The sequence below is a fragment of the Tupaia chinensis genome, unplaced genomic scaffold (genome assembly GCF_000334495.1).
Source record: "Tupaia chinensis unplaced genomic scaffold, TupChi_1.0 Scaffold143943_1, whole genome shotgun sequence".
In the NCBI taxonomy this organism is placed as follows: domain Eukaryota; kingdom Metazoa; phylum Chordata; class Mammalia; order Scandentia; family Tupaiidae; genus Tupaia; species Tupaia belangeri.
The window spans coordinates 1,046,183-1,058,993 of record NW_006203794.1 but is presented as its reverse complement, the minus strand read 5'-3'; positions in this window follow the sequence as shown (position 1 = coordinate 1,058,993).

Below are 12,811 nucleotides of genomic sequence, written 5' to 3'. Positions count from 1 at the left end.
AAGCAAGAATGACTTCACAGAAAGCAAATGATATATTATTTCTCCCTACATATCTGATATACAAAAAAATACATGAAATAATTTTGCCTCCCCAATTTTCTTCATTCTTTTATATATCATCTAAAAATTGCTATTGCTTTTAACAAGATGTTAACTCTTCCCATTTTTATCAGGCTGTTATCCCTAATCACAAGTGAATTGCTTGAATGTTTAACCTTTTCTCTTCACACTAATTGCATGCATATTATCGAATACTTCCACCCATCATAAAAATATTTTCAAATGTCTAAAATATTATTAGTTTTTTTTCATAGGGCACATGCACTCACTGGAGAGACAGAGAGAGACTGAGAAGGAAAGTGAGAAACCACCCTCAGAGAATGGTCATGCTCCAAACTCTTTTCCTCTATTCTCCTACTGGAATTTTTGGCATGCAGTCTCAGGTGCCTCACATGAATTTTAAACCACTGGGTGCTGGACTTGAACTGAAGTCAATTATGCAGGAGTCCAATCACCATGCCACCTGCTGGCCCCATACAATCTAATACTTTTCAAAAATTATTTTATTTAATTTTTATTCACTGTCATTATTTTAAAAGTTTTTTTGCCAGAATGAGAAAGTGAGAAAACTAACTACCAAGTCTGAGACTTCAACTACAGTTGGCCATGTGTCAGTCCAGTGTCCTAACCACCACACCACTTGCCAGCCACTAAACTCTAATTCATATCCTCACTGACAAACACTGGGTCTTCGGCAAAGTCATGACACATTTTTGCATTAAAAAACAAATATAATTCATGACTTTCCAAATGAACTAATAATTCTATTAATCTACATATTATACGTCAAAAAGTCTTCTTTCTGTTCATAGGGACCCTGTCACCTAAATCTCCACACCACCTACTGGCCCTTGCTTGTGTTTTGATGTAGTGTCAAAGAGACTTTGTGTGCGTCTTATTGTTCAAGTTTCTTATGTATACTTCACACTAAAATGATTTGTCTTCTTGATCCACAATTACATTAACATGTTTTCCATGGCAACCAATGTTTAATTGCTCAATCCTACAAATGATGATGTCTCTTCTACATTTAAAAATAAAATACACATGTTTCACAAAATTTTGTAAATTTTTCATTTTCATCCACATCTATTTTCTTGAATTTCCATTGCATTTCTTACATTCCTTAAATCTTCTTTACAGACTTTTTGTTTTCAGAGAGTTTGCTGTAGCATACATGCACTCATTAGACAGACAAAGAGAAACAGAAAGTGAGAAGTCACCCTCTATGGGAGATGGTCATACCACAATCCCTTCTCCACCACTCTCCTCTCAGGATTTTGGGCACATACACATACACGCCTAGCAGGAGTTTCAAGCCTCTGGATCTGGGGTCAGCCATGTGGGAATCCAGCAATGTAACTATTGTGCTATCCACTGGTCCAGCACATTTCTCCATGACCTTATACATTAAATGTCTCAAAGAGCTCAAAATCAATATAGTTATTGTATGTTGATTAGAGAATAACACCCTAATCAATATCCATAATCTCTGTAATTTTTTTCTATATACACTAGTGAAATACTAATCTAAATTTCTTATGCACGATGTGTCTGTCTCCTGCCCATTATTTCTTAGATTAATTCTACTGCTGAGAGCATTACATAATAGGAAATAAACATATTACATATTTAGTTCAGTAGTTTTTGACAAATGTATGCACCTGTATAGCCAATATCTGAAGCAAAATGCAGAGTATATCCAACAAAGAAGTCTCTCATACCAGTTTGTAGTTAAACCTACCCCACTTCTAATCCACTCTAGATACCTGATTTCTATCACTACAGATTAGTTTTGTCTATTTTAAAATCTCATAGTAATCCAATAGTACAATTTACATATTTGATTTTTGGCATTATTCACCCAGTATAACATTATTTTGATTCATTGTTTCATATTGTCAATACGAGTCGCTGTTTCTTTTATTGCTGGTTAGTAATGCATTGTGTGTGTGTATATATACATATATGTGTGTGTGTGTGTATATATATATGTATATATATGTGTGTGTGTGGATTTGTTTATAAAAGATGTTTTGATGGGCATTTGGCTTGTTTCCAATGTTTTGTAAACAGGAATCTTTCTTCATTGCTCTTAGATAAACATCTAGAAGTGTGATTTTAGGTTCAAATGACTTTTATTGAAGTAATTATTTTTATGTTGATTTGCTTTCATCTTTCTCTCTAAATATGTGTGTGTGTGTATAAACATTATATATATATATATATACATAGTTGTGGTTCCAGGATTTATAATATGCTTATGAAGGAAGATTTTGTGCTAGTTTTCCTCATATAGTCTGTGTTTGTGTGTGTTGTATGTTGTGCTTTTTGTTTTGTAGTTTGCTATAAGGGGCACACACTCAATGGAGACAGAGAGAGAGAGAGAGAGAGAGAGAGAGAGAGAAAGTGATAACTCATCAACCAGGGGTATGGCCCTTCTCCTTCATTCTCCGTTCGAGATTTTGACATGCATGCACATAGCCCCCAGTGTGTTTTTCAAGCCACCAAGTCCACTTGAACTATCCAGTCAGGCTTGAGGGATCCAGCGACCTAAACCTCCACATCACCTGCGAGCCCTTGCCTATGTTTTAATGTAGTGTTAGAGTCTTTGTGTATGTATGCGCTTATCAATTTTGATAGAAATATATTTTTTAAAAAGAATAAGAACAATAATAAAAACGAATGCAAATATAACTTAGTACTTGCCAGACATATAATTGTTTTTTCACAATGTTTTTAAAAAATTAAACCTTAAAAATATTTAACAATATAGGACAGATTATATTATCATTGCCATTTATCAAGTACATAAATAATTAGGTCGAGGTATTACAGCTAGTTAGAGGTAGAGATATGAGTTGAAAGGAGGTGAACAATCTCTAATACCTACTCTGTATCACTCCATTCATGCCCTACTCTACATTCCACTATAAAATGTATCTACATTTACTAAAAACTGAAAGTGTATAAAATGTAAAATGACTGCTGTAGAATTCACGTGGAAATGATTTATTTTGGGTAGCATTTAACATCAATACTAATTGGACACCCCCCGCTAGTTATTTCAAGCACTTTAAAATATAAAATAGGTTAATTTTCCCAAATACATTTTTAAAACAGTATTAGTTGGAGTATAATTTTTATATAAAATATACATACTTTCAGTTGTAATTTTATAATATTTTATTTTTGTAACCACAACCCATCTATTCTATCACTCCAGAGATTTCTCTTTTATACTTTCATAGTTAATTGTCTTAACTTTCCCCCAGACAACCACCAGGATACTTTCTATCACTATTTATTGGATTTATTTTTTTCCAAAACTTTATATAAATTGACTTATATAGTACACACCATTTCTTCCTAATTTTTTCTTCCAGTGCAACATTTTTTAATATGAATTCTTCTTGTGTACATTGATATTTTGGTCCCATTTATTGCTTTACATGTTATTTATTCTCTTACATGGATAAAGCACTAATTATATATTCTTTCACCGTTGGTGGTTACTAAAAATAAAGCATTTCTAAATATCTATACGAAAGGCTTTTGCAGATGTGTGTTTAATTATTTCGTGTTAATGAGTGCAATTGCTCAAACATGCAGTCAGTTAATTGTTACCAAAGCAAGAAATTGTCAGACTGTTTTCTATTGTGGTTATAATGTTGAACATTGCCAAAACTCTGTGCTCCCAGGAAACAGTGATAGGTAAAAAAAAACAAAAAAACAAAAAAAAAACTGACACTGAAATTTTGGTTTTTAAAATCTCCTCCCTTATCATTTTATGTTTGAGAGAAATAAATAGTCATACGCAAGGAACCAACTTGTCTTTGCCTAACCTGAGATAAACATCTCCTCTATCTTTCTCATGTTTCCTATAACATTCTCAGATGTTTTCCTTATTTCTCTTTCTCTACAACACTCAACCCACCTTCTTTTTCTGAAACAGTCCTCATTAATGGACATTCTAATTACTGCAGTAACTTTAATAAAATCATCTTCTTGAGACCAGGAGGTGGCATAATGGTTTATTAGTGGACTGCCCCCTAGTAGATCTTGGTTTAAGTCCCAGACCCAGTGGCTTAAACATCATGCTGGGCACATATGTGTGTGGGCCCAAGATCTCGAGTGGAGAATAGATGGCAGCGTGGCCATACACCAAACCGGGGGGGTGTGTGTTTCTCCCTTTCTGTGTCCCTCTGTTTTTCTGGTAAATGCATGTGCCCTATGGCAAAAATCTCTGAAATAAAAATAACTCCTTACTTGTCTGGTATAGTTTGTATTTGACAGTTTGATGCCATGACTTGACAGAGTTGATTCTAACTTTTGAGGCCCTGTTTTCTCCAGTCAAAGACTCTCACTATCCCTTGTGCTCCATCCCTGAGACAGGGAACACAAGTTGAGCGCCCTATCCTGTGTTTCTCTCCCATATTTTTTAAAAATTATTTATTTATTTATGATTTTATTTATTTCTTCCATGACCAAGAGAAACAGAAAGAAAAATAGCATCCCACCCAATGGGTTTTGGACACCATGACCCATTTCCAACTTCAGTGAGTCCTAAATAATGAACATATGTGTGTCTGGCATATCCAGGGTGGTCTTCACATGCAAACTCAGAACCTTTCCATGTGGTAAAGCCTAACAGAATGTCAAGCTTACTGCTACCCCATGTCTTACTGTCTAATTCTTGTTCTAGATTCTTGTCAATTAAAAACATGGTATGCATTAAATTTGCTACTTTTGAGTACTCAAAAAGAATAGATATAAAAAAAAGTTATTTCTATCTCTGATGCTGGTTTATTTTAGTTTTATGGTCTGATGACTTGGTGATCTCTTTGAACAGATGGTTTAAAGAGATCTCATCTTAATTGATTAAAAGACAGCAGACAATCTGGTTTGTTTTACTATTTCTCAATTTTGAACTCAGGTCAAGAGAATTTGTATTCCAGAGGGAAAAGAAAAGCCCTCTGATATAAACCATTTAGTTTTGTATTTATGTGCGATGCTTGGCCCTCTGTAGGTATTTTAGAACTGGAGCTCTAATCTTTCTATCTCTGTCTATGTATGCTTATGTTTCTGTGAGTGTGAAATATCTTCTTACCTCTGAGTGCTGTTACCAAATTGACTACAGCATCTTGTAAGACAGCTGACCTCTCTTGGCTTTGAGATAAATCATAATTTGCATAAAATGATGATTTCTAACATTTCTAAAGCATTTCTAAATTTCCTATAGAATAAACAGACAATAATGAGACACTCCTAAGAGTAATAATGACAGCAGTCCAACTTTTTGTGCCAGGTATATCTATTATATTTTTGGTTAAGGAAAACAGAAATTTTATGACAAAGTCTAAGTATCTGATCATTTCAGATAAAAAAAGAGGGACGTACAGAACAAAAACTGTATGTATAAAAAGTTGTAGAACTTTTTATGCTAAGCTGATCTCAATTTCTTTGAGTATTATACCTTCTTAGTAAGTGGTTTTTTTTTTTTTTTTTTTTTTTTTTTTTGAGGAGATTTTCACTGTGCTCTACAATTTTTTTTTTTTGGAGAGGTTTTTCGCTGTAGGCCGCGTGTGCTCGCCAGACAGACAGAGAGAGACATAGAGACAGAAAGCGAGAAATCACCCCCCAGGGGGGATGGTCACGCCGCAATCCCTTCTCCTCCATTCTCCTCTCGGGATCTTGGGCACGCACGCACACGCGCCCGGCGTGAGTTTTAAGCCACCGGGTCCGGGACACGAACCGCAGTCGACTACGTGGGAGTCCAGCGACATAGCCATTAGGCTAACTGCTGGTTCCCTTATTAAGTGGTTTTCATTAGGAGGTTCACGTCACTTGTCTATGAGGTTTAATTAATATGTACATGTTTAGTACCTACTCTGAGCTCAGTATTTCTAACTGATGTTCTTTCTTTTAATTTCTATGCTTATTTTATTGTGATAAGAACACTAACACAAGATCTTCTCTCTTAGCAGGTTTATATGTATATTATGTAAAATTCTTAACTAAGTGTGATGGCATTTTCCTGGTACATTTTAAGTATGTGCCTGGTATATTCGTAGCAAATTAGGTCTCAGTATTGTTACATATTTTTTCCTGAGTATTTTTTCATAATCCATAATTTTACATGATTATGTTTATCCAACTTTAGAAAATAGTTGTAACATCCCCTCTTTCTTGAAAATTGGGCAAATGATTACATTTTCAAAATCCTTTTTGCTGGGACTAGCAAATGGTGTGTGTAATGGTTACGTCACTGGAATCCCATGTTGTCAACTTTGGTTTGAGTCCTGGACCTGGCAGCTTGAAACTCATGCTAGGCCCATGAGCATGCTTGGCCAAGATCCCAAGATCCCAAGAGGAGAATAGGGGAGAAGAGATTGCAGCATAACCATCCCCCCCGGGGCCTGGTTTCTTGCTTTCTGTCTGTCTTTGTCTCTTGGTTGAGCACATGCTCCCTGTAACAAAAATAATAATAATAAAATAAAAATTGTTTAGCATATGACCAAAAGAACAAATTTCCTTATCAGTTGTGCTACTTTTCTTATGAACATCATGAGTCTTTCACTTTTACAAAATAATCAGTACTAAATTAATCTCAGTCACTGTAAGTCTTTTGCTCAGTGAAAGGATTTTGTTTCTAATTTTATGCATCCCTATGAAAGCATATGCAGTCAACTACAGGACAAAGTGCTTCCTCTTCCAAAAAGGGCTGCCTCAGATTTACATGGAAAGAAAGAAACCAGGCCACTTTCTGTTACAGACATTGCATAGCATTATTTGAACAGCTTAAGTTACTACAGAAGCAGACTGAGTCAGGATTCCTAAACTTCAGCTGAAACACAGATGGGTTCATGAGAATGCTAACTTAAGATGAGAACAAGTATTTATTTGACACAGGACTGAGTGAACAAATGGGGGAGGATGGTGGTTTTTGTTTAGAATATTGTCAATGCTCCAGTGTGCTGTTTTCTGAAGATAAAAAGAATAACTCGCTACATTCTCTTAAATTATGAAAACTCACAGCAATTTGATACATTAGCACTTGGAAATAAAAGCAATGTATTTGTGATGATGTATACTTCTCACCAACTGACAATTCCAGAATTCAGAAAGTCTTAGTATTGTTATTTCCATGACAATTATGTTTTGCATAAATTCAATAAAAATCTGTCTTTATTAATAGATTATTACAAACATCGCTTATACAGTCAAGCACTTGTCTGAAATGCCATATTTAAAGACGATGTTCATTTAATCAGATACGATCAGAAACTTCTAAGAAACTAGTTAACTTTATGGAACTGATGCTTACAAAGCCCTCTTAGGGAAAAAAAAAAAAAGCCTGGCACTCAGCATATAGAGTTCACAGTCTTAAAGATGAGTAAGGAATGTCATTTTCGGGGCCAGCAAGTGGCATAGTAGTTAAGGTACTGAACTCCCACATAAACTCATGCTAGGCCCATGAGCATGCTTGGCCAAGATCCCAAGATCCCAAGAGGAGAATAGGGGAGAAGAGATTGCAGCATAACCATCCCCCCCGGGGCCTGGTTTCTTGCTTTCTGTCTGTCTTTGTCTCTTGGTTGAGCACATGCTCCCTGTAACAAAAATAATAATAATAAAATAAAAATTGTTTAGCATATGACCAAAAGAACAAATTTCCTTATCAGTTGTGCTACTTTTCTTATGAACATCATGAGTCTTTCACTTTTACAAAATAATCAGTACTAAATTAATCTCAGTCACTGTAAGTCTTTTGCTCAGTGAAAGGATTTTGTTTCTAATTTTATGCATCCCTATGAAAGCATATGCAGTCAACTACAGGACAAAGTGCTTCCTCTTCCAAAAAGGGCTGCCTCAGATTTACATGGAAAGAAAGAAACCAGGCCACTTTCTGTTACAGACATTGCATAGCATTATTTGAACAGCTTAAGTTACTACAGAAGCAGACTGAGTCAGGATTCCTAAACTTCAGCTGAAACACAGATGGGTTCATGAGAATGCTAACTTAAGATGAGAACAAGTATTTATTTGACACAGGACTGAGTGAACAAATGGGGGAGGATGGTGGTTTTTGTTTAGAATATTGTCAATGCTCCAGTGTGCTGTTTTCTGAAGATAAAAAGAATAACTCGCTACATTCTCTTAAATTATGAAAACTCACAGCAATTTGATACATTAGCACTTGGAAATAAAAGCAATGTATTTGTGATGATGTATACTTCTCACCAACTGACAATTCCAGAATTCAGAAAGTCTTAGTATTGTTATTTCCATGACAATTATGTTTTGCATAAATTCAATAAAAATCTGTCTTTATTAATAGATTATTACAAACATCGCTTATACAGTCAAGCACTTGTCTGAAATGCCATATTTAAAGACGATGTTCATTTAATCAGATACGATCAGAAACTTCTAAGAAACTAGTTAACTTTATGGAACTGATGCTTACAAAGCCCTCTTAGGGAAAAAAAAAAAAAGCCTGGCACTCAGCATATAGAGTTCACAGTCTTAAAGATGAGTAAGGAATGTCATTTTCGGGGCCAGCAAGTGGCATAGTAGTTAAGGTACTGAACTCCCACATGGCTGACCGCAGTTTGAGTCCCAGATCTGGTAGCATAAAACTCTGGGCACTTGTACGTGCAATCCCAATATCCCAGGTGAAGAATAGAGGAGAAGAGACTTTTACATGACCATGCCCCAGAGGGGGTGATTTCTCACTTTCCCTCACTCCCTCACATTGTCTCTCTGGCAACTGTACATACCCTATGGCTAAAACCTTAAAAAAAAAGAAAAGAAGAAAAGAAAAAAGAAAGGAAAAGAATAAAAGAAAAAAGAAAAGAAAAGAAACATCACTTTCCGGCAAGCATGACAAGTTAGGATATTTAAGTAAACCTCAGAAAGAGCATAATTTACAGGTGAAATTTTACTTTTTTGTATGAACTTTCAAACCTAATATCTAATCCAAGCTTCTTTATTTTTTAAGAGATATTTTTACTACAGGGTATGTGTGCTCACCAGAGGGACAGAAAGAGACAGAACACTCACCCAAGAGACAGAGAGACAGAAAGTGAGAAATCACCCCCCCCCCCTCACAGAGTGGATGACCATGCTGAAATTCCTTCTGCTCCTCAAAATCTTTCCTCTCAGGATTTTGGGCACACATGCATATGTATCCTGTATGACTTTTAAGCCACTGGGTTAGGAGACTCAAACTCAGTCGACCATGTGGGAGTCCAGCAATGTAACCATTATGTCATTTGCTGGTTCCTAATCAAAGTTCTTTATAAAAGTTTCCAAAATATTTTAAAAGTCTTATACACTAAAATGTTATTTTTCTGGTAAATTAATTGAATAAATTCTGCTGAGAAGAACCTTATTTTGTGGTAAAGAACAATCTTTCTTTTCTTTATCAGTGGAATAAGGAAGGAAAGAATATTGTCAACTGCCTAAACGCTTTCTCTTTTTCCCTTAAACTATTAAAATTTATTCAATTTGATAGATCACCTGTAGAGAGAAATCTTGGTTTGAAATGAAAACTTTTACACACTGTCTGGATTCTGAGCTTGTTCATGATTTTTTATTTATTTTGCAACTCTTCATAAAGTGCAATATCTAATAAATTCATAATTAATATTGTCTGGTAGAGATTTAATTGACTACCTCATCTACTGAGTGGGGGGAGATAGTTCTGATACCCATTTTTCAACTGGGTTGGATTCTGTTGTCTTACAAAAACCTATCAATCTTTACCAAATGTTAAATTAGTGCAGTTTCTTTCAACATCTGTGTATAATTGTCCAAAATAATGTTACTAGTTTTTTCTTTTTCCTTTGATCTGGTTCTCCAAAATAGAGAATAAAAACTTTATCTCCAAATCACCATCAACACTCTAGATTGCCTTGTGACTGGATTCCTCCCAGGTCCTAAGGAAGAGTTGGGAGCTAGAAGTGATAACTGGGTAAAAACCTTCAAGGACTCATCACCACAACAGACCATACATGGACTGCATTTTTTCCCTAGATGAGCTAGTGTGATGTCTCTGGCAAAGAACTGTTCAATTATGAGCACTCTTATACCATGAGTTGCAAAGAAAGTAGACAACATCAATAAACTCAATGAGACATGCTACATACATAAAGATTTTTCTCTGGTGACCTCTGGAAATCAACTATACTAGATATTTCTATTAATATTTCTTGTAGCTTAATTTCATCATAGTGGTAACGACATTAAATTCTAATTGCAGCTTGTGCTTCTGGTAAACACTGTATTATTTGGTAATCAAGAAAAAGACCATTATATAGTAGCCCTCAACCTTTGGCACCCTCTCGACTACTTTCACGGAAGACAGAAGACATGAGGGGATGGTTTCAGGATGATTAAAGCATGTTGTATGTATTGTGAACTTTATTTCAATAATTAATATTATTATTATTTTAGTTTTTTTTTTTTTTTTTCCATAAGGTGCCTGTGCTTGTCAGAATGAGACAGGGAAAGTGAGAAATCACACCCCAGTGAGATGGTCATACTGTAATTCCTTCTTCAGTCTCCTCTCAGGATCTTGGGCATATACACACACATGCTTCTGGGTCCAAGACTCAAACTATGGTTGGCCATGTGGAAGTCCAGTGCCTTAACCACTCTTCCACTTGCTGATCCCTATTTCTATTATTATTGAATTCTAATATATAATAAAATACTTATGCAGATCACCATAATTCAGCATTTTCAGCCACTTCCCAGTGCTAGCATTAATGCCTCATCTCCAATGCAGATCATCAGTCACTGGATTCTCATAAACATTGTGGAACCTAGATCCCTTTTATGTACAGTTCTTGATAGGTTCACACTCTTATGAAAATCTAATAACACATTGATTGGACAGGAGACAGAGCTGAGGCAGTGATGGAGAGCAGCTGTAAAAATGGATGCTTTGGGAACAAGCAGTTAGCGTGATGGCTATGTCGCTGGACTCCCACCTAGTTGACCGTGGTTCGTGTCCCGGACCCGTTGGCTTAAAACTCACTCAGGGCGCGTGTGCATGCATGCCCAAGATCCCGAGAGGAGAATGGAGGAGAAGGGATTGCGGCGTGACCATCCCCCCGGGGGGTGATTTCTCGCTTTCTGTGTTTATGTCTCTCTCTGTCTGTCTGGCGAGTGCACGCGCCCTATAGTGAAAATCTCTCAAAAAAAAAAAAATGGATGCTTTGCTTGCTTGACTAATGCTTACCGCCTGCTGTGTGAGCCATTTCCTAACAGACTGTGAACTGGTATCAGAGTTTGGGGACCTTTACTCTAAAGGATTACCCTGCTTTTACATACTCAAAGATAAATTCCATCACTGTCTTTTTTCATGACTCTCTTAAGACTCAAGGATGACATTTTAGTTTTACTAGTCTCTTTACTGAAACCCCAGGCACTCTTTTTTTCCTTTGAGACATTCTCATTTTCCCAATTGTAATAACTTGAGTAAAATTATATCCTTAATTTTCCTATGCATTTGATGTTGATTATGTCATTTTGCATTACCATCGGTAAAGAAAGAAAGAATTGTTAATGATGACTTTGAGAGGGCTCAGTATCATCTCCAAAGACCTTGTTTCTCCTTCCTCCCATGAACAAAGTGTAGCCTCTAATATAAGTAAATGTCAAATAAACTCACGGCCTCCTAAATGATATCCAAATCATCAGGCAACCAAGTTATTTTCTTTCCTTTCTCATGTTTTGGCTTATACATGGTCTAGGATTGGTAAACGTGTTAATGCTGGAATAACAAGAACCATATTTTGCCTTCCTCACTTTAATTAAACATTTTATCTTGGATACTAAACAGAGTGTACTCTCTGTTTATAGCATGGCCTCATTTTTTGGTTCTAATTACTATTTCTTCAATGATGCTAAAGCAGGTGGTGGTATATTGGTTCAGGAAGTAGAGTGACATAGGAAAGGTCTTGGGTTTGCATCCTGGACCTTTTCTGAGCCTAGCAGGCATGCACACACTTATGCGCATGTCCTTAATTAGGGCCAGTTGCGATTAGGGGTGCATGATGTGTGAAGACCCTATTGGGGATGTCTCTTTCTCTCTCTCTCTCATTACATACTTCTGTAGAAGAAATAATAGCTTAAAAAAAGAAAGAAGAAAAAATGATATTAAAGCACAATAAATTATATTGAAGGGAGGGTATTACGATAATTTTGAAAAGCATTGTGTGAAGAATTATTGAAGATATGAGGCATATTAACTTTTGCAAAATTTGCAAATAATTTTTGCATGTTTTACACTGTATCTGCAAGTAGAGTGATTCAGTTTGGAACGATTAACTCCAAAGAATAGATCATATATGAAAATTATTTTGAGACTTTTATCACATAAAGAATTCTAACAGTCTACATTTCTCAAAAAATGAAATGGCTTCTTTTAGGTCAATGATCCATAAATATCCAGCATGACTTGAGCAACACATTACTGCTGCACCATTGAGCTTGCCTAAAGTCTTGTATGAAATTAACAGTTTCAGTTTGTTTAACTTCCAAGCCTTATTAATACTACATTAACCATAGCAAAGAAATTTTGAAAACTATTACAAATGATAGTATATTAAGTTGGCAACTTTTTGTATGTTGTAGTTAAAAAGAGTTCACTATCTTCAATATTAATTTGACTGTTTCTTGTGGAAACTAGAATTAAGGCAAATTAGTATTCATGAGTTTCTTATAATTACCTTTCAATGTT